Source organism: Schistocerca piceifrons, chromosome 2, assembly GCF_021461385.2.
Source record: "Schistocerca piceifrons isolate TAMUIC-IGC-003096 chromosome 2, iqSchPice1.1, whole genome shotgun sequence".
Taxonomy (NCBI): domain Eukaryota; kingdom Metazoa; phylum Arthropoda; class Insecta; order Orthoptera; family Acrididae; genus Schistocerca; species Schistocerca piceifrons.
The window spans coordinates 622,577,230-622,601,439 of record NC_060139.1 but is presented as its reverse complement, the minus strand read 5'-3'; positions in this window follow the sequence as shown (position 1 = coordinate 622,601,439).

Below are 24,210 nucleotides of genomic sequence, written 5' to 3'. Positions count from 1 at the left end.
AATGTTATTTACCGATTGAAGTCTTCTGGAATTTATTATGCTCCTTATTGTAGCTTATTTTGATAGAATATGGATTTCTTTGTTGTGTCTTCTCCTGTACCTTTTTGATTTATTATTATAGTATGAACCAAAGATTTTCCTACAGACTTTGTTATAAATTACTTGCAATTGGTGTTCTTCTTTTTCTGTTAAGCTCCATGTTTCCGCTCCACAGATTGTGACTGGGCTGATGATTGTGTTATAGAGTTCATTTTAGTTTTCGTTGCCAGTGGTCCAGACTTTAGAAGTTTTTGTATGGAGTGGCAGGCTCTATTATCATTTTTTAGTCTCATTGTCACTTGTCTCTGATTTTGTTCATCTATCACCATGCCCATAAATCTGAACTGTTCAACGCGTTCTGTTTGCCAATTATTAGATGCAGTTGTTGTCTTGTTCATCGTTATGTCATTGAACTACCACGAATTTCTTTTTCTGATTGTTTGCTTTTAGACCAAGCTTGGGTGCTTCTTCTACGAGCTCCACAATTAACCATCTAATTTCTGTTTAAGTTTTTCAATGAGCCCTGTATCGTCAGAATACGCTAAAACCTTTACTTCATTTCTTTGGAGGATCCAGCAGGTACCAGGTTCAGTTTCCTTGCAGTTTTCTTCAAGATTTAATTAAAGAGACGATATGACAGTGAATTTCCCTTTCTTAATCCAGTATCATTTTTCAGGTGGTCAGATTTTGTACTGTACTGCAAAACCATGCTTAATCCCTAGTCGAACTGCTTCTTAAGTAGCTACACTGTCTTTTATCGGGAAGTTGACTCCAGCTGTTTGTTTGTGGCTCAGTTGTGAGAAGCTCGTATTGTTGAGTTGTTATAGAAATGTGGCAGATTGCATTAGAGTAGCGAACTGGTGTTTTTGAGTGTTACATAAAGGCAGGGTCCATCAGGGAATGTGAAGAAAAGGTTCAAATGAAGTATCCTGGTAGAAAACTCCCCAAGACTAGCGCTATTCAAGAGCCATACAAGAAATGAAAGGCTGTAGAATCCGTTTAGTGTGTACAGGGGAATAGGCGACTGACATTGAGGATTCCTGAAACTCCAGACAGAATTCTCATAGGCATTACGAAAATCCACACAAGTCGGTAAGGAGGATATAGCAGCAGGTTGGTGAATCTCGTATGTCGTGTCATCTTGTACTAAATGATATGATATTAGAAGCCTATCGTGTGAGTTTGACGCAAGAGTTGAAATTTGAGGCTCAGGAAAGAAAAGAGTTGATATTTGTAATTGGCTGTTAACATAAGAAACTTCCTGGCAGATTAAAACTGTGTGCCCGACCGAGACTCGAACTCGGGACCTTTGCCTTTCGCTGGCAAGGCAAAGGTCCCGAGTTCGAGTCTCGGTCGGGCACACAGTTTTAATCTGCCAGGAAGTTTCATATCAGCGCACACTCCGCTGCAGAGTGAAAATCTCATTCTGGGCTGTTAACATAAATTGCTAGTGGTTACTTAGACCCCTTGCTTTACTTCATATTACAAAATTACAACTTGTAACTCGTGACATCATCACACAAAGTCAGCGATGCCTCGACTCCCATGGCCACCACTTTCAACATTTCTTCTAAGCAAATAATTACATGTTTTTTAATGTTGCTATTATATATTTTTGTATAATTAATTCTTTGTTATTTGAATCTGGGCGTGAGGTGTGCCGGTCTTATGTAGGACACCCAGTGAAATCATCCATGCACATTTTACAGAATTCCATAAGTTTACTTGGCAACGCTAATTCCATCATTTCATTCCACAGGCTTTGCTTGTGAACGAAGTCGTAAGATTTCTTTAAATCGATGAACAAATACTGAAATTTTGTTGACATTTCCATACTTTTTCATTTATTGTTTTGGTTACAAATGCATTGTCAGCAGTGGACCTACTTCTTCGAAAGCCATTTTGAAAATCCTCAATTACATTTTCTGCCTATGTTTTCAAGCAGGATAGCAAGAAACGGAATAGAATCATATAGGCTGTGTCAACTAATTATATTCCTCTGTAGAGTCTGAAGTCTTCCCTGTCTCCTTGTCTATCTATCGGGACTATTAATTATTCTTTCCGTTCTGTTGATATCATCTTATTTTTTTCCAGGATGTCTGGATCAGGTGATACAAACATCTGTGCCGTGCTTATCCTCCACATTTTAGTGTCTCAGCTGCAATTTCATCACTCCCAGTCGCGTTGCCACTTTTTAATTGTTTGATACTTTCCAGCACCTCTTCATACGTCTTTTCTGGAATTTCGTCATTATTAGGGCTGCTGCTAGACTTTGATTCCGAATAAGAACAGTTCGATAGATTGACAAAACATTCTTTACTTGATAAAATTTTCGTTCTGCACATTAGATTTGTAACCAAAACCTCTCTTACTTTTTTTGACGGCATCATACATATTCCGAATGTTATTATACGTCAGTAGATTCAAATTGGTGTTTTTGGTATTGTTCCTTTGTCTTACGATTTATTTTATTAACTTGCTTCTGTGCCTGCCGACAGTTAACTACTGTTTCAGATGCTGTGTATGCCTGCAGCCATTTTCTGTTTAATATCACAATCGTGCCTACAGCTTCCTCACATTCTTCAACAAACCACTTCTCCAAGACTTTTTTTACTCTGTATTTTATTACTTACAGCGACAAGGAAGAATTCTCTCATACTTTTCCATAATTTATTATTGGTCATTGCATGATTTTCTCTCAGTCTACCCAGAACCCCAAGCTGCTCTTAAACTTTAACTTTGAATTTAATATTTCTCCTAGTCCTTCCAAATTTTCTATATTACTAGGTTGTGATTTAACCCCATTTATATTCCTGAAAAAGAACAGTTCATCGCTAATAGGCTTTCTGTGTTTGCTGTCTATGTAAACAGGATCAATTTGATTTATATTTTCTTATCACTTGAACTCCATTCTTTGTGTACACGTTTTGGGGGAAGGTAGTGCTGCTAATAATCGTATCCGTTTATGTAGTGAAATTTGTCAGCCTAATGGAATTGACATTTATTTCCAATAGTAGGTTTGAAAACATTCACTTTTCCCACTTTTGCAGTAAAATCCCATCTTACTAAATTGATATCATGTTTTGATGTTTTGTTCCGTAAGTCTGACAGGTTTTCGCAGAGGCTATCCTTCGCTACATTATATTTGTCATAGTTGGTACATAACACTCTATTAGCTACAAGTTGAAGCATTTGGATCTTACTCTAAGATAGCATACTATTTCATCAGATGTTCAAAGAAAATATGTGGTTAGGAGCTTCTTTCGTACGCATAAGGCTGCTGCAAATTCGTATGTACCACTTTCTTTGCCACTGTTGAATACGTATCTTGTAAACTGCAAAGCAACAGCCTTGTTTCCTGTATTGCTGCTATTGTTACATTATAAATGTCTAAATATTTAGTGAGTTTCTGAAGGATTCTGTTTTCAACATATTCCGTACATTCAATGTTCCTAATCTCACATCCGTTTTCCAGCTAAAGATAATCATATTTGAGGGTCTATTTTTCATTTGAGGCGCACCTGAGATATTCGTAATCTTCGAGTTTTTCGCAGCCGGATTATTAGCCCTGCATACGACCCCCAAAGTGGAGGACTTCGCAGATTCCTCTATCCACCACAAGACAGCAGTGCTAGATTTGATTCACTCTGAGTATTTTATCTCCTCAGTACTCGTCATATCTGATGGCCATTCTCTCATCTGACACTGGGAGAGGCGCCTGATGAAAAACCAGCAACTACACAACTAATACTATGGAGTATTTAATCTTTCAATATCAATTCCGTTTCGATATCTGCATAGCTTTACATACAGATTTCCCTCTCAAAGAGAAATCGGAGTACAATGAGACAATTATAGCCAGACACCTTATATACTGTGGCACTAGAACTCGGAGTCTGTTAAAGACATGACGATCATGAGATAACTTGGCAGTTTTTTCCAGAATGATGACATCCTTTATAATCTTCGGGAAATTAGAACGATTCCTTCTTTAAAGAGGCGCCTTGATACATAAAATCCCAAAACAGTTTTTTTTATCAAGGAATAAACCTGTACAACAAATTGACCAGGGAGAGTAAAAGATTACTAAAACGTAATTATTCAAAAGTAAAGTTAAAAACTACAAATCAATCAGTACATTCTACAGAGAGAAGGATTACTTAGATAACACAGAATACAGGTTTGGAAAAAAATGTAATACAAGTCAATAATAACAACAATAATAATAATAAAAGATACATCATATCACATAAGACTTTCATACTATGTCTCTTCTTTACCCATTTTCATTTTTTCTTTTTCTTTGAAATATTACTCCAAAACTATGCAGTGTATATAACTGACACCTTATTCTCTTTCCGATTGCAATATCTCACTCATTATAGGGAGATGCTGACTCAGTTTTTCAGGTTACTAAATGACAAGCTTCGATACACAAAATGGAAACCAAACATCATCGCTACGGTTCTGAAGTCAGGTTGTGATTAATGTTATATTATGAAATAGTGTGTTCAGTGTGTGCAGTGACAGGAAGTTTGAAACGGATGAACAATGTAGCATTAGCTTTCACATTATAAAATAACTTCTTTGCAAAATAATGTTATACGATAGGGATGAATGGAATGCAATAGCACTGTCTTGTATGCTGGAAGATAGAGGTTCCAATCTTCATTCGGCTACTGATCAGAGTTTCCGTGGCTTTCCCAAAATACTTCACAGGCAGGAAAGGCCCTTATACAAGATTACAGCCAACTACTTGTCCCGTTCTTGTCTCCTGTAAGTGTGCCTGTGAATATGAATTACATTATTTTTGTGGTTACTCCTATTAGACATAAAGTTATTCTACAACAAGAAACATCTAGACATTGCTTATGATTAGAGAAAGGGCACTGAAAATAGTTTAGCCAACTATTCAGTACAGGGGGCAACATTTGGAGGACGTCTTAGTTGTAAAGAGAACCATCTTAACATTGTTTTTAAAATTCGTGGTCATACCTACGCTTCTATACGGTACCAAAACCTCTAAATAAAAGGAACATAGAATATAGGTGACTGAAACAAATTTTATCATAAGAGGATCAACAACAATTTTTTTACATCCTAGATTATCAGACTACTGACAGCACACAGAAAAAAATGAGCACTTAAGTCTTTCTGGGCGAGCTCTGATTTCCCTTATTTTATTATGATAATCGTTTCTGCCTATGTAGGTTGGCGCTTATAAAACATTTTCGCACTCAGAGCAGAAAGTTGGTGATAGAAATTTATTGAGAAGATCCTACCGCAACGAGAAACGCCTTTGTTTTAATGATGTCCACTCCAAATCTTGTATCATGTCCGTGACACTCTCTCTCCTGTTTCTCGATAATACAAAACGTGCTGCACTTCTTTGAACATTTCTGCGTGCACTGTATTAATCCTGTCTGGTAAGGTTTCCACACTGCGCACCAGTATTTCAAAAGAGGACAGACAAGCGTAGTACAGGCAGTTTCATTAGTGGGATGTATTGCTTCTTCTAAGTGTCGTGCAAATAAAATGCGTCTTTGGTTCGCCTTCCCCCACACATTTTCTATGTGTTCTCTCCAAGGTAAATTGTAATTTATAGGTATTTAGTTGCATTTACGGTCTTTATATTTGAATAATTTATCAAAGGATTCTTTTAGCACTTTTCATTAATTAGGGCCAATTGAGAATTTTCGCACCATACAGATATCTTTTCTAAATCGTTTTGTGATTTGTTTTGATCTTCTGATGATTTTATTAGACGGTAAACGACAGCATCATCTGCAGATAAACTAAGACGCTTGCTCAGATTGTCTCTTAAATCGCTAAATCGTTTACACAGATTAAAAACAGCAGAGGGCCTGTAACACTACCTTGCGGAACGCCAGAAACCACTTCTGTTTTACCCCATTAATTTTTCGTCAGTTACTACGAACGGTGATCTCCCTGACAGGAAATCGCGAATCCAGTCGCATAACTGAGACGATATCCCATAAGCACGCAATCTGATCACAACTCGCTTTTGACGTATGTCATCAAAAACCTTCTGTAAACCTAGAAATACGGAATAAATTTGAATTCCTTTGTCGATAGCAATCACACTTCGTGTGAGTAAAGAGCTAGTTGTGTTTCAGAAGAACGATGTTTTCTAAATCCGTGTTGACTATGTGTCAATAGACCACACTCTTCGAGGGAATTCATAATGTACGAATTCAGTATATATTCCAATTCCGCTGCACATCAACGTTATTCATATGGGGCTGTAATTTAGTGGATTAGTCTTCTCGTTTTTCTTCAATATTGATGTGACCTGCGCACCTTTCCATGTTTTGGATACGGATCGTTCTTCGAGCGAGAGATTGTAAATGATTGTTAAGTATGGAGCTACTGCATCAGCATACTCTAAAAGAACCTAATTCGTAGGCTGGAAGACTCGCTTTTGTTAAGTGATTTAATTTCTTCATTATTCCGAGGATATCTACTTCTAAGTTCCTCTTGTCGGCAACTGTTCTTCATTCGAATTCTGTAATATTTCCCTTCTTTGGTGAAGTAATTTCGGAATGATGTGTTTAGTAACTGCGATTTAGCAGCACTCTCATTGACAGTACTTCCATCCCTAGCGTGCAGCGATGGAGTGGATTGTGTCTTGCTTCTAGCTTTCTTCACGTATGACCGGAATCTCTTTGGATTTTCTGCCAGGTTTCAAGACGTCCACCCATTCCTGAGAAAAAGGTCTCTTAGCAGAAGGATAGTCACAGTCGGATAACAAATGACAAACAACTACAGGGGGTGCATAAAGTCCGGGAACACTTTCAATTACTTATTGCACAAGAACAGAACATTGTACAGATGCCATACACATTTCATTTTGAAGAGAAACTCTCAATTCTTTTTTTTTTTTTTTACAAACATTCAATATGCAAACCATGAGTGACCCAGCAGACGTCAATACGCTAATCGTATTCTTGCCATACACGTCCCATACTGTAATATTCTAAATTTACAATTACCTATACTACCGCCTATTGAAATATTTAAGATTTCTCAGCAACAGCCAAGACATAGTGTGTTGGAAGAAATATCTGCTTGCTTAATATACTATGTATGGGACCATTTGTTATAGTTCTGCTACAACAGGGCAATGTCCGGAACACTCTGTTACAATTTTGCTGCTGTGTGACAGGTTTAGTTAATATTCTCACCACAAGGTGGAAAATGTTGTGTACTGCAAAATGGAACTAACAGCCAGTGTGGAAATCTCTGTCAAGTTTGGCTAACTTTCTCATCATAATTTGCCTTGTTTTTTTCACATACGTTTGTGATCAACATAAGACCATCTGAACTCTTCAGATTATAAAATACGACTGGAACTGCAAAGCAAGGCAGCTTTGTGCTATGCAGTGTCTGCGTCAGATTTCTGCAGTCAGTAAAGTCCATACTTGGCAAAGCAGCTGGTTGGTTGGTTGGTTTGGGATATAAAGAGACCAAACTACAGTTGTCATCAGTCCCTTGACAAAGCAGCTGCCAAAGGATTCCGCTGCTCTCCTTGCCTCCACGTTCTAAGGATAGCTTTTTGCAACAGCTCAGACGTTACTGACTGGCTTTAAACATGGTGAAAATTTACTCAAAATTTAGATCGTTCAGATACTTCCGTTTATGGTACGAATGTCAGATCGTTTGGCTTCTATTGACAAGGCGCATTGTGTGGAAGTTTTCCAACATGGTGCTAATATATGAGAAATTCAAGTAATCAGATATTTAGGAACATGACACTAATTTACATATAATTCAGATCCTTCCGATATTTCTGGACATGGTGTGAAATTCAGATAACGCAGATATTTCTGGACATTCAGTTCTTTTTGATCCTCTTGAACACAGTACAAAATTAAGATCGTTTGGATGCATTTAAATATGGCGTCGCTTTACGCAAAATTCAAGTTGTTTGGATACTTTTGAATATGGCGCCAATTTTTGCATAATTCAAATCATTTCGATACCTTTGAATGTGAGCAAGATGGCTCCTGCATAATACGTTATGATTTAAGTGTTTTGGATAAAGCAATACAATTCTTTTTGAACATAACACAAAAAATACTGATTATTCAGATACATGGAATAGATTTAAACAATTCAGGTGAAGCTTACATATTGCATGACGCGGAAGTATAGTCATCTGGATATTTTTGCAAATGACACAAGAAATTTAGATCATTCAGAAACGCTTGAGCTTGGCAGCTACATATTGGTTAGCTGTTTCACTTCAATGATTGCTAAAACATTTGACTGTGACTGGCTGTTTCATTTGAATTAATGCTAATTTGCTTTTAAATTTCCTGAAAGTGCCATCTTACATACTTTTTTTATTTTTCCCTCCGCTGCCATTTTGAATTTTGACATCTTGGATTGTAACGTTATTGCCCCTACATCCACGAAGGCCACAAGTAGTGGTAAGGACATCCTCTCTGGGTCATGTAGGCAGGACCTCTTGATCCCAACCCTCAACCTACTGTTGATCAATTGAAGAAAAGGTTATCAACTATTATTTTAAGTGTACATGCAATGTAGTGATTCCAAACAAACCATATTGTGTGAATTGTCCTTGTGAGCTAACCAATTTACTACCTTTAAAAAAAGCTACTGCTGTTTTTAAGGAAGGAAGGAAGATTAGGGTTTAAGCTCCTGTGGACAGTGTGGTCCTAAGTGATGGAACACAATCTCGGAGTACGAAAGGCTAGGGAAGGAAACCAATTGTCCCCTTTTCAAAGGAACCATCTGGCATTTCCCTGGTGTGATTAGGGAAATCACAGAATAGTTAACTCTGCATGGCCATCCACCCATGTAGCCGTATGCGTTAACGTGACAGGGAGATATTCCATACACAGATCGAATTTCCTTGACAGATTAATGCGAGCTGTGGATAAAAGGTAACAGGCAGATTCCACGATTCTAGATTTGCGAAAAGCGTTTGACAAGGTGCCCCATTGCAGGCTGTAACGAAGGTAGAAGCACATGGAATAGGTTTGCAGATGTAAGAGTAGCTCGAAGACTTGTTAAGCTATAGAACCCAGTACATTGCCCTCGACGGCGAGAGTTCATCAGAGACAAGGGTATTAACTGGACTGTCCCAGGGAAGTGTGATTGGATCCCCATTCTTCTCTCTATATATAAATGATATGGCGGACAGGGTGGTTGTTTGCTGGTGATGCTGTAGCGTACGGTAAGGTGTCAAAACTGAGTGACTGTAGGAGGATACAAGATAATTTAGACAAAATTTCTAGTTGGTGTGATGAATGGCAGCTAGCTCTAAACGTGCAAAATCCTAATTTAACGCCGACGAGTAGGAAAAATAGACCCTTAATATTCAGATGCAGCGCTAGTAGTGTCCTGCCTAATACAGTCAAGTTGTTTAAATATCTGGGCGTATCGTTGCAGAGCGATATGAAATAGAATGAGCGTGTGAGATCTGTGGTACGGAAGCCGAGTGACCGACTTTCGTTTATTGTTATAATTTTACGGAAGTGTGCTCATCTGTAAAGGAGACCGCACGTAGGACTCTAGTGCGACCTATTCTTAAGTACTACTCGCGTGTTTGAGATCCGTACCAGGTCGGATTGGAGGAAGACATGGAAACAATTCCGAGGCGGTCTGTTAGATTTGTTACCGGTACGTTCGAAGGAACCGTAAGTATTACAGAGATGCTTCGAGAGCTCAGACTGGAATCCCTGGAGGGAAGGCGACGTTCTTTTCAAGGAAAACTGTTGAGAAACTTTTGAGAACCGACACCTGAAGCAGACTGACGAACGATTCTATTGCCGCCAACATACATTATCTGTAAATACAACGAAGATAAGATTTGAGAAATTAGGTCTCATTCGGAGGCATATAGACAGTCGTTTCTCCCTCGCTCTCTTTGCAAGTGAAACAGAAAGGGAAATAACGAGTAGTGGTAGAGGGTACCCTCCGTCACGCACCATAAGATGTCTTGCGTAGTCTCTATGTAGATGTATATGAAGATGCAATGACAGGGAGTCACTGTGCTGGCCAGCCTGGATACGGTTTCAGGCGGTTTCCCACATACGACTAGGTGAATATCAGGCTCGTGCCCATGTTCCACCTCAGAAACACCTTGTTACATTCGCACACGGAATATTTATACTCCGACAGATTGGGTACACCGTCCTGGGGGAAGGGGTGGCAGGGGAGGGGGGGGGGGAGGGAAGGGGTAAACAGGACTGGTGACGCTAACTGTTTGCCCTCTTAAACCACGTACTCGGCAGCATCGGGATGGCCAGACAAAAATTTGAACCGTCGTCCTCCCACATCCGTGTCCAGTGTGCTAACCTAACCACTGAGCTATCACGATCGTCTGTAACTTCGAACCACCACTTCTAATACTGCTTTGAAAACAACACTTCAAGCGTTATGGACAGATGCAAGTCGACTTTCGGAACTGAGGTAGACATGTCACGAAGCTCGAAACATACTTCCGACTAACTAAAAAATAAGAATTTTTAAACAATAGATACAAAACTGTTTTTTCGTGTTGTGTCAATATTAAAGTTTTCTTTAGATTTTTTAGTCTGGACCAATTAAAAAATTTTCAGAAGTCGGAAAATTAAAACACAAAATTTAATTCCGTTAGTAACAGGAATTTCGTGGTAAGTATGTCTTCAGTTTGCTTATAAAGCAAGACTGTGGACATCTTTCTATACAATAAGTCACAATACCACGGTTGAATAGCATACACAAGCTGTAAGATGCTTTAAACGATGGTGAGTTCATTACTGTTGATTACGGTAGTCAACTTGTATGCGAAAGTAGACATTGGCGTCGACATTTCAGGAAATTTCGCTTACTAGCTACTTTTATATTTAATGTATCACATTGTTGATTCCTACAGTGTAAATATATCTAAATACAAGAATCGAATGCAGAGCCATTGTGATCTACTAGTATTCTAAGCTGAAGAATAATGAACCTGTTCAGGGAGGCTATATAGACATCCATCTCCACTGGTACACAAACAGAACTACTTGCTCAGCTTCCAATTACGCGAATGTCAACACCGCTACTTGCACCAGACTAACATACGTCGTGCTGCTCAGATTTACTTATCGCTAGAGGACACGTTTGAGCTTGTTGTTTGCCGGTAACGTTGTCGACCACGCTGATGTGTTGATTACCCGTAGTGGGAACTCGTTTTGTTTGAGCAACACTTTACCTGAACAGAACAGGCTCTGAAGTGAGCCAGACTGGTGTCCATACAGGCAGAGTGATTGTTAATTACTAGCAAAGATCCGATTCCCTCCCAAAGGCCTATATGTCAAACCTAAACCTAATGTGTATTTATAATATGACGTCATTTGCGCAGAAACCACAGATATGCTGCTTCCCAAAATGTTTTCTTTTGTTAGCCTGCATAAATACTTCCCTACATAAATACTTCCCTTCAAGCTTCATGCAAACCTTGATAAATGTTGTCTGACCGAAGACTTCCCTCCAATCCAAGAGTATTACCCAGTATCAGATATTACTTAATGCAGTCTCTTATATTTCCACTTGCACCTAATCTTCATTCACTCTCAAAAGAATAGGCTTTAAGAAAGTAACCATAAACAAAAAGAAGTGTTTCAGTTAACTACCCATCGATTAAAAAGGCACTAGCTTCAACAGGAAGCCAGTTGTCACTTGTTGATGAACCTGATACGACAATCGCAAGGAAACAACAGTAAATACTAACCGTGTTTTTTGAACAGGGTTCTGAAACCCCTCAGTCTGCATAAGAGTCCTTGGATACAACAGGTGAATCTTTCATCAGTTATTGAACTATTTTTTTCTGAAAGGTCTGTTTCGTTTCCTGAACCAACCAAAAGTACCAGCTTCCATAATGTGTTCAGCGACACTACACTGATCAGCTAGAACATTATGACCACCGACCTACTATCGATACAAACTCGTCCACGCTATAGCAGCGTCACCTGGAGAAGTATCACTGCTTGTTAAATACACGCACGGCGCACGTAGTATCAGTGAGCGTGCTGTCCATGTGTTGAATGGGTAAGGTTCAAATGGCTCTGAGCACTATGCGGCTTAACTTCTAAGGTCATCAGTCCCCTAGAACTTAGAACTACTTAAACCTAACTGACCTAAGGACATCACACACATCCATGCCCGAGGCAGGCTTCGAACCTGCGTCCGTAGCGGTCGCGCGGTTCCAGACTGTAGCGCCTAGAACCGCTCGGCCACCCCGGCCGACGAATGGGTAAGGCGCGAGATCAATCTGAGTTTGACAGAGGACAGATTATAATGGCACGGAGGCTCGCCACGAGCATTTAGAGAACTGCGTGACTTTTGTGGTATTCGAGCAGTGCTGTGGGAGTGTCTTCAACACGTGACGAAACCAAGTTGAAACTACGTCCAGACGTCGTGGGGTTGGGCAGCCACAAATGTCGGACGTCGTAGACTGGCCGCACTGTAAAACAGGAGAGGCGGCGAACTCTGGCGGAACTAACATCAGACTTTAATGCTAGGAACAGTACAGGTGTGTCAGAACACACAGTGTACCCAACACTGCTAACGATAGGCCTACGCAGTCGGCGACCCATGCGTGTGCCAATGTTAACAACACGACACCGGCAACTACCACCGAAATGGGCACGTGACCATCGGCACTGGACGTTAGGGTAGTGACAGAACGTTGCAGGATCTGATGAATCCCGATACTTTCTTCATCATGCCGACGAGACGGCGCGAATCCGCCGTTTTTCAGCTCCCTGATATCTGTGCTGTGGACACAGACAAGCTGGCGGTGGCTCCATTGCACTCACGTAGGTACCCATGGTTCCAGAGGAGCTCCGGGCAAGGTATCTTGATGGCCAAAGAGTATTGTACAGTGGTTGCAGACCACGTGTACCCCTTCATGACGATCATGTTTCCCGACGGTAAATTCTCAGCAAGATAATGCGACATGACACAAGGCCAAGAGTGTGATGGAGTGGTCTGAGGAACACAGTGGCGAGTTCATATTGATTTTCAGGTCCCTCAACTTGCCAGATCTGTACCGGATCGAACACATCTGGGATGTGATTGGAGTGGCGTCAAAGCTCAGTGCCCCCTCCCGGAAAATTTCGGGAATAGGTGACTTGTCTTGTGCAGATGTGGTGCCAACACACTCCAGCGGTCTGTCAGAGGCTCACTGCTTCCCCGCCACGAATCGTCGCCGCTGTTAGCCGTGTCAAAGGTGGACATACCGTCTAATAGGTGAGTGGCCACAAAGTTCTGGTTGAAAAGTGTACAGTATATCCCCATTTACAACAGTACTGCGAAAGCAGGGTTGTACAGTGGTGTGTACAGAGATTAAATGTGACATTATTATTCTGCACCTTCCTATTTCATTTACGGTTCCTCCTCCATACTTCTCTGAAAATCTGACTTTTCTCTACTTTCATCGCCTATTGTTACGTGAGACTATGTTATGGTCTTTAAATCATTTTAGAACAACCGATCTTTTGCAGTTTTAGTGTTAATCGTTTACCTGACATACATAATTATTTCTGAAGTGTCTCTCACTGAGGGTGTCAGCATCTTTATGACACTACTGCACTGAATAAACATGCCAGTAACGATTCTCAGAAATTTTCTTGTCGAGGATCACACACTAATACAAGAATGGAGCCGATAAGTATTTTGTAAATAAACCGCTTCGTGTGTATTACTCAGCCTTAGAAGATGACCGCGCCTCCTCATCATCGCCGATTTTGACCACATTGATTGTATATGCAGGGCCTGAAGAGAAATGAAAGTGACAGAAGTGGGAGGTCCGGATTGCCAAGCGTTTGGAACAAAATGCCGCTTTTGGCCTGCGTCAGCTGAAGTATGAACTATTTATGTTAATGTAATATACAGGCAGCTGTTGGCACAGTGGCAAGATAATAGCACAGTTAACCAATGGGCATGAGATCACGTCCATTTTTTCACTTATTTACGTTTCAAATAAATCGAAATAACTCGCACTACACTGCATTTATTAATATTTTCATAAAATAAATGAAAAGGAAAGATAATGGAAAATGTGAGCCAGATATGTACAAGGACAAGTCTGCCACACATACTCAGCGACATTCACGAAATAGCTCTGTCAACCAGTTCCAGAGGAAGTGCGATGTTTGATTTATTAGTGAAACATTTCATGTATTTTGCGAGCTACGTACTTCTTTTACATGAAGCAGTTTTTTGCAATTTACAACTGCATCGTTTTTAAACTTTAGTAGACACCCTTTGCTAAACGGCATATGAAATGCTTTCAGTTGATGCTTCTGTGACTCACATTCCTTAAGTTCAAAAATGGTTCAAATGGCTCTGAGTACTATGGGACTCAACTGCTGTGGTCATAAGTCCCCTAGAACTTAGAACTACTTAAACCTAACTAACCTACGGACATCACACACATCCATGCCCGAGGCAGGATTCGAACCTGCGACCGTAGCGGTCGTGCGGTTCCAGACTGTAGCGCCTTTAACCGCTCGGCCACTCTGGCCGGCATTCCTTAAGTATTTCAAAGAGAGCTTATATGCTATCCAACACTGAACATAATTGCTATATAGCTCTCTCTTATCCACAGCGTGTCACATATGTCAGTGTTGCTATTGCATATGCAAATGCTTAAGCATGTCCTTCACATTACGACTACCTAAGTGTGGGAAGACAGTACACCATAACTGTTTGAAAGATTTTGTTCTGGCTCAAAGCAAACTTTCATCACAGAACTTATCTATTACCTCATCTAGGCTGAAAGTTCCATCGTTGAGTTGTCAAGTGTCATGGATTACTACTATTCTTGCTAATCAGTATAGAACATAGTTTGTATGTATTACCTACCCAGTTTTGCACAAGGAATCCCTTTATGACATGTACGACGGTTGTACCACCTTTTCAAGACCATCCTGTACATAAAATTCATTCGTTTGCATTAACCAAGACAACACGGTGCTAAATAAGACCAAGAAAATATAGAATAAGCCTGTAAGAGGCTTTAGTGATTGTAAAATTCACAGCAATTTTCATCTTCTGCGAAACTTCTTTAAGTCATACTGCTGAAAGTCATAACATTAAAGTGATAGATACAGACAATAATTGAACTAATGTAATGTAACTGAATGAAAGTTATTAAGGTAGCCATAAGACTTTGGCAACTCTGTAGATCGCTTCGTCAGTATATGCAGTTACCTACTTCAATAACTACAATCACAGAATAATGAGAAACAATTATTGCGGTTCAGCTTCTGGACATGTTCACGTTTACACCGAAGGAGACTTGAATGTGAACATATGTTATAGGCATCAGAGGTATTCCCCAAGTATGAACCGTGTTGGTTAAAATTTAATTCGTGTGCTCAATGGGAATAACAAAATATTTCAAAAGCCTATTAACTCTGATGACAATGGAAGAGAGAAAAAAATGTTGAGTTTTGAACTGCAGATTACCAGTGCATTGAAATAATTTAAAAGTGATTTACTCACTACACATACTTAATTCAGAAAAAATTTACGAGCTACCATCTGTCTAGTCATGTACATGGGGGTCGTTATTTTACGTAATAGCAAAGATTTCTTTACAAAATTAATGTTGTTGTTGTTGTGGTCTTCAGTCCTGAGACTGGCTTGATGCAGCTCTCCATGCTACTCTATCCTGTGCAAGCTTCTTCATCTCCCAGTACCTACTGCAACCTACATCCTTCTGAATCTGCTTAGTGTATTGATCTCTTGGTCTCCCTCTACGATTTTTACCCTCCACGCTGCCCTCCAATGCTAAATTTGTGATCCCTTGATGCCTCAAAACATGTCCTACCAACCGATCCCTTCTTCTAGTCAAGTTGTGCCACAAACTTCTCTTCTCCCCAATCCTATTCAATACCTCCTCATTAGTTACGTGATCTACCCACCTTATCTTCAGCATTCTTCTGTAGCACCACATTTCGAAAGCTTCTATTCTCTTCTTGTCCAAACTGGTTATCGTCCATGTTTCACTTCCATACATGGCTACACTCCATACAAATACTTTCAGAAACGACTTCCTGACACTTAAATCTATACTCGATGTTAACAAATTTCTCTTCTTCAGAAACGATTTCCTTGCCATTGCCAGTCTACATTTTATATCCTCTCTGCTTCGACCATCGTCAGTTATTTTACTCCCTAAATAGCAAAACTCCTTTACTACTTTAAGTGTCTCATTTCCTAATCTAATCCCCTCAGCATCACCCGATTTAATTTGACTACATTCCATTATCCTCGTTTTGCTTTTGTTGATGTTCATCTTATATCCTCCTTTCAAGACACTGTCCATTCCGTTCAACTGCTCTTCCAAGTCCTTTGCTGTCTCTGACAGAATTACAATGTCATCGGCGAACCTCAAAGTTTTTACTTCTTCTCCATGAATTTTAATACCTACTCCGAATTTTTCTTTTGTTTCCTTTACTGCTTGCTCAATATACAGATTGAATAACATCGGGGAGAGGCTACAACCCTGTCTCACTCCTTTCCCAACCACTGCTTCCCTTTCATGTCCCTCGACTCTTATAACTGCCATCTGGTTTCTGTACAAATTGTAAATAGCCTTTCGCTCCCTATATTTTACCCCTGCCACCTTCAGAATTTGAAAGAGAGTATACCAGTTAACGTTGTCAAAAGCTTTCTCTAAGTCTACAAATGCTAGAAACGTAGGTTTGCCTTTCCTTAATCTTTCTTCTAAGATAAGTCGTAAGGTTAGTATTGCCTCACGTGTTCCAACATTTCTACGGAATCCAAACTGATCTTCCCCAAGGTCCGCTTCTACCAGTTTTTCCATTCGTCTATAAAGAATTCGCGTTAGTATTTTGCAGCTGTGACTTATTAAACTGATAGTTCGGTAATTTTCACATCTGTCAACACCTGCTTTCTTTGGTATTCGAATTATTATATTCTTCTTGAAGTCTGTGGGTATTTCGCCTGTCTCATACATCTTGCTCACCAGATGGTAGAGTTTTGTCAGGACTGGCTCTCCTAAGGCCGTCAGTAGTTCTAATGGAATGTTGTCTACTCCCTTGTTTTGACTGAGGTCTTTCAGTGTTCTGTCAAACTCTTCACGCAGTATCTTATCTCCCATTTCATCTTCATCTACATGCTCTTCCGTTTCCATAATATTGTCCTCAAGTACATCGCCCTTGTATAAACCCTCTATATACTCCTTCCACCTTTCTGCCTTCCCTTCTTTGCTTAGAACTGGGTTGCCATCTGAGCTCTTGATATTCATACAAGTGGTTCTCTTCTCTCCAAAGGTCTCTTTAATTTTCCTGTAGGCAGTATCTATCTTACCCCTAGTGAGACAAGCCTCTACATCCTTACATTTGTCCTCTAGCCATCCCTGCTTAGCCATTTTGCACTTTCTGCCGATCTCATTTTTGAGACGATTGTATTCCATTTTGCCTGCTTCATTTACTGCATTTTTATATTTTCTCCTTTCATCAATTAAATTCAATATTTCTTCTGTTACCCAAGGATTTCTATTAGCCCTCGTCTTTTTACCTACTTGATCCTCTGCTGCCTTCACTACTTCATCCCTCAGAGCTACCCATTCTTCTTCTACTGTATTTCTTTCCCCCATTCCTGTCAATTGTTCCCTTATGCTCTCCCTGAAACTCTGTACAACCTCTGGTTCTTTCAGTTTATCCAGGTCCCATCTCCTTAAATTCCCACCTTTTTGCAGTTTCTTCAGTTTCAATCTGCAGTTCATAACCAATAGATTGTGGTCAGAATCCACATCTGCCCCAGGAAATGTCTTACAATTTAAAACCTGGCTCCTAAATCTCTGTCTTACCATTAATAATCTATCTGATACCTATTAGTATCTCCAGGATTCTTCCAGGTATACAACCTTCTTTTATGATTCTTGAACCAAGTGTTAGCTATGATTAAGTTATGCTCTGTGCAAAATTCTACAAGGCGGCTTCCTCTTTCATTTCTTCCCCCCAATCCATATTCACCTACTATGTTTCCTTCTCTCCCTTTTCCTACTGACGAATTCCAGTCACCCATGACTATTAAATTTTCGTCTCCCTTCACTACCTGAATAATTTCTTTTATCTCGTCGTATATTTCATCAATTTCTTCATCATCTGCAGAGCTAGTTGGCATATAAACTTGTACTACTGTAGTACGCATGGACTTTGTGTCTATCTTGGCCACAATAATGCGTTCACTATGCTGTTTGTAGTAGCTAACCCGCACTACTATTTTTTTATTCATTATTTAACCTACTCCTGCATTACCCCTATTTGATTTTGTATTTATAACCCTGTAATCACCTGACCAAAAGTCTTGTTCCTCCTGCCACCGAACTTCACTAATTCCCACTATATCTAACTTTAACCTATCCATTTCCCTTTTTAAATTTTCTAACCGACCTGCCCGATTAAGGGATCTGACATTCCACGCTCCGATCCGTAGAATGCCAGTTTTCTTTCTCCTGATAATTAATAAAAATTAAAATCTCTAATCTTAAAATTATCCATCCGTTTAATTCGAATGAAAGCATAAAATAAAGTGGCTCTGAGCACTATGGGACTTAACATCTGAGGTCATCAGTCCCCTAGAACTTAGAACTACTTAAACCTAACTAACCTAAGGACATCACACACATCCAAGCCCGAAGCAGGATTCGACCCTGCGTCCGTAGCAGTCACGCGTTTCTGGACTGAAGCGCCTAGAACCGAACGGCCAAACCGTTCGGCAATAAAGTGTAACAAATAACTATTACTCATTTTCCGGTAACCCCTGCGTATTATCAAAGTATCTGAAGTGGTATCAAAGGCGTACAATGAAGAAAACAGAGCAGCAGGAAGATCAATAATTGTAAGTTTTTTGCTTCAAAGTAAGGCAATTAATTATGTTAATAGGTAAACTACGAAATATAAAAGTACAAGAGAGAATGACTGAGGAAATAAATTCGTGTGATTATCAGCAAAAGAAGGAAGGACCTGTCGTTATCAATTGGGAACTTGGCACTAGGGTAAGATGGCTCGAGAATAAACTAAAAAGGCTACACGTTTAGACAAATATTTAGATGTGGAATATAGATTACAGAGAGCTTGCGGAGTACAGGTTAATATGAGACAACAACAGACGGAGGACAGAACAGAAACAGTTTAAGGACTGATGATTACTTAGAGCGAGCGCGTGCGTGCGGGGATGACATGAACGCAAATAAAAAATGGTGAAATTATGTTGCGTAGTTCTATACCTAGTTAATGAATATGTCATGACAACTGAAAATGAGTGCTAGCGAGCTCCGACTTTTTTCCTTAAATTTTTGTGGTAGCCCCCCCTTACGTTCATCACAAAAACGGCTTCATCGACTCAACGTTTTAGAGTGTACAGAAATATTCCTCGCTAAAGAGTGCTTTTGAAAGTAAAAGAACGAAAAAAGAAAGATAAACTTTTCCTGGGAACGAATAAAATATTCTTGGTAAGAAAAGGAAAGGAAACTATTCTTTAATAACCAAAATCCTCTTCCCCAAAATCCAATGAGCATCTTGTGGAGGAAATAGGAAAACATTAGAGGTGCTGAATACGCCTTCAGGCGAGCCTCAAACGTACATGCTCCATCCTATGGTATTAGTGTTCGACACTGCATTTAGTCGTATAGTTTCCTGCATTAATTAAACAATTTCTTCTGTTTTATTTCTTTGGACGTGACAGTATGTTCCACTGAAAAAACTTTCGCTTTCTCTGAAGTACCCACTGGTCAGTCACGTTTAAGAGACATGAGTTGGCTTCCATCTCCGTCCTCTCAAATATTTCAAACAAAACTTTACCTGAATGAAGTTTGTAAGTTTCCAGCCTGGTTTTGGGAGAAGCGTAATAGAGGATGTGGACCGACGGAATTTTAGAAAAAGTAAATTGCATATCGTGATCTGATATCCGCTCTATGTTGTATGACTGACTAAAAAAAAGTATCAGAGTTCTTCTCTGAATAACTGTAGGCTGTGGTCATACGGTAAGAAAAAATTTACATTACAAATTAGTGGTCTAAGGTTAGCGTCTCTGATTAGTTATCAAAACTTCCTCCGTCATAGTTTCGAAACCTGCTACCGCTTAAATTTTGATTAATAATCAGCACTGGCGGCCAAAGACTTCCGGCATAAGAAGTCACCCTCATTCCGCCAACGGCCTCGTCAAGGAGGGCAGAGGGGCGGACAGAGGTCCAGGGCACTCTCTCGTCCTTTAGATGGGTAACTGCCCCTAAGACGGAACGATCAGCAATTATCAATGGCATGAGGACGTAGAAGGCAATGGAAACTACTGCATGAAAGACACGTAACGGTTATCCACAGAATAAGTGGCCTGTAATGGAAAAAGTGTCATAATAATCTCACCATTGGCAAAAGATTCCGGAATAGTCCTCCACTCGGACCTCCACGAGGGGACTGCCAAGGGGGAAGGGAACCTTGAGAAAAAGGAAAGGATAAAGTTCTATGAGTCAAGGCGTGGAATGTCAAAAGATTGAACATGGTGGGGAAGCTAGATAATTTGAAATGGGAACTGCAGAGACTCAATCTAGATATAGTATGGGTCAGTGAAGTGAAATGGAAAGAAGATAAGAATTTCTGGTCAGATGAGTACAGGGCACAATATGGCAGCAGAATATGGCAAAGCTGGAGCAGCACTAGTTGTGAATAGGAAGGTAGTGCAGAGTGAGTGTTACTGTGAACAGTTCAGTGCTAGTGTTGTTCTTAACAGAATCGACAGCAACCTACGCCGACAACGATGGTTCAGGCACACATACCGACGTCGCTGAAGATGAAGAAATAAAGTATATGAAGATACTGAAAGGGTAATACAATCGAAATGGGAGATGAAACTCTAACAGTCATAGGGGACTGGAATGCCGTTGTAGGGAAAGGAGTAGAAGAAAAGAGGAGAGGAGGAAGACTAATTGAGTTCTATAATAAATTCCAGCCGGCCGGTGTGGCCGTGCGGTTCTGGGCGCTTCAGTCTGGAACCGCGTGACCGCTACAGATGCAGGATCGAATCCTGCCTCGGGCATAGGTGTGTGTGATGTCCTTAGGTTAGTTAGGTTTAAGCAGTTCTAAGTTCTAGGGGACTGATGACCACAGATGTTAAGTCCCATAGTGCTCAGAGCCATTTGAACCGATAAATTCCAGCTAGTAACAGAGAATACTCTGTTCAAGAACCACAAGAGAAGGAGGTATACCGGAAAAGGCAAGGTAACACTGGAAGCTTTCAGTTAGATTATATCATGGTCAGACAGAGATTCTGATATCAGATATTGGATTTTAAGGCGTACCCAGGATCAGATATAGATTCAAATCACCGTGTACTAGTGATGAAGAGTAGGCTGAAGTTGAAGAGATTAGTCAGGAAGAATCAAGGGGCAAAAAGTGTGATACGGAAGTACTAATGAATGACGAGAAACGTTTGAAGTTCTCCAAGGCTACAAGTACTGCAATGAGGAATATCTCAGTAGGCAGTACAATTGAAGAGGAATGGACTTCCCTAAAAAGGATAATTACAGAAGTTGGATAGAAAAATATTGGTACAAAGAACGTTAACTGCGAAGAAACCACGGGTAACAGAAGACATACTTCAGTTGATCGATGAAAAAAGGAAGTACAAAAATGTTCAAGGAAATTCAGGAATACAGAAATACAAGTTGCCGAGAAATGTAATAAATATCAATTTCACGGAGGCTAAGACGAAATGGCTGCATGATAAAGCGAAGAAATCGAAAAAGAAATGATTGTCAAAAGAACTGACTCAGCGTATAGGAAAGTCAAAACAACCTTGGGTGAAATTAAAAGTAGAGGTGGTAAAATTAAGAGTGCACGAGAATTCCTCGGTAAAATGCAGAGGAGGGAGCGAATTGGTGGAAAGAGTACATTGGAAGCCTCTGCGAGGGAGAAGATTTGTCTGACGTGATAAGAGAAGAAACAGGAGTCGATTTAGAAGAGAAGGGGATCCAGTATGAGAACCAGAATTTAAGAGAGCTTCGGAGAACTTAGGATCAAACAAAGCAGAAGGGGTAGATAACATTCCATCAGAATATCTAAAATCATTGGAGGAAGTGGCAACAAAATAACTATTCGCGTTGGTGTGTACAATGTATGACTGGTGAAATACTATCTCACATTCTGATAAATATCATCCACAAAATTCCGAAGACTGCAAGAGCTGATAAGTGCAAGAATTATCGCACAATCAGCTTAACAGCTGATGCATCAAAGTTACTTACAAAAATGATATACAGAAGAATGGAACAGAAAATTGAGGATGTGTTAGATGACGACCAGTTTGGCTTTAGGGAAGGTAAATGCACCAGAGAGGCAATTCTGAAGTTGTGGCTCATAATGGAAGCAAGACTAACGAAAAATAAAGACACGTTCATAGGATCTGTCGACCTGGAAAAAAAATTCGACAACGTAAAACGGTGCAAAGTGTTTGAAATTCTGAAAAAAATAGTGGTAAGCTACAGGGAGAGACACGCAACATACAATTTTTACAAAATCCAAGAGGGAATAGCAAGAGTGGACGACTAAGAACGAAGTGCTCGGTTTAAAAAGGGTGGAAGACAGGGATGTAGTCTTTCTCCCTTACATCGAAGATGTACAGATTGGAAATAAAAAAAGATTCAGGAGTGGAATTAAAATTCAAGTTGAAAGGATATCAATGATACGATTCGCTGACGACGTTGCTATCCTGAGTGAAAGTGAAAAGGAATTACATGATCTCCTGAATTTAATAAACAGTCTAATGGGCATAGAATATGGATTGAGAATAAGTCGAAGAAAGTACTGACAAAGTAGCAGAAATGAGAACAGCGAGAGACTTAACATCGGGAGTGATGGTCATGAAGTGCATGAAGTTAAGGAATTCTGCTACCTAGGCAGTAAAATAATCAATGGCGGACGGAGCAAGGAGGACGTCAAAAGCAGACTGGCAGTGTCAAAAAGGGCAATCCTGGCCAAGAGAAGTCAACTAGCGTCAAACACAGGCCTTAATCTGAGGAACAAATTTCTGAGAATGTACTTTTGGAGCACAGCACTGTATGCTAGTGAAACAAGTGTGAGATCACACGTTTATGGCATTATTTATCGTGTCACGGGTTCTAGTTTCCAGATTTTCTCACATGGGAGACGTAACACTTCTGTGTGGCACCGATTCGCCACTGGCGTGTTTTTTTTTTTTTTTTTTTTTTTTTTTTTTTTTTTTTTTTTTTTTTTTTTTTTTTTTTTTTTATCAGTCTTCTCACTGGATTGATGCGACACGCCAGAATTTCTCTGCTGTCCCAACATCTTCATCTCAGAATAAAGGCACAAGATGTTAGGAAGTCAAAATCAGTTCCTTATATTAGAAATCATTAGAGCTACAGCCCACGATGCTTACAGTCCTACGGCTGAGAGAAGGAAAGACGGCCACACGTGTCCTAGCTGCTTTCTAAGAAAATTTTAAGGCTGCACCTTGCATACGTTTCTTTTACCTTTTCGATTTCAGTAAGTGTACAATCTGTCCATTTTGAAGTCCTTCGCACGGGATTGTCTATCTGCACGTATGAGGGTGAGCGTTGCTACCAAACACTAGTCACTTTGCGTACACGACGCAGTGCTGGCTACGAATCTATCGAAGGTTTGACCTCAGACGCGATTTCAACGTCACACGCAGGTTGTATCATCAAACACATGTTGCGTGACGTCACCCAGCCGGCGCAGACCGGCTGACTTGATTTCCTCCCTTATGTCCGTGACCCACACCCACAAAGTTGTCTTATTGGCTCTTCTCACCCCAGAGTCTGCTTGCAGAAAAAGCTGAAAGTCCGTTCTTTGTTTGGATAATTCGTTGTTCATTTATAAAAGTCTGAACTTGTTAAATTCGCACTGATATGAAGCTGTCCATGGTTCTATTTAAGTGTACACACATTAGTATGTACACTTGAATGTTCAGTAATGTGACTACACAGACGTCCGACAGTAATTACGTTTTTCTGCTGGCGGGCCCGCGGCTTAGTTCAGACGTGACAGTTGAAAATGGCAAGTCGTGTTATGTGATATGAAGTTTTCTCAGCAAGGACTGGTGTCAGAGACGTGTTTTGAGTTCCCTTGCAGTGGAATCTAC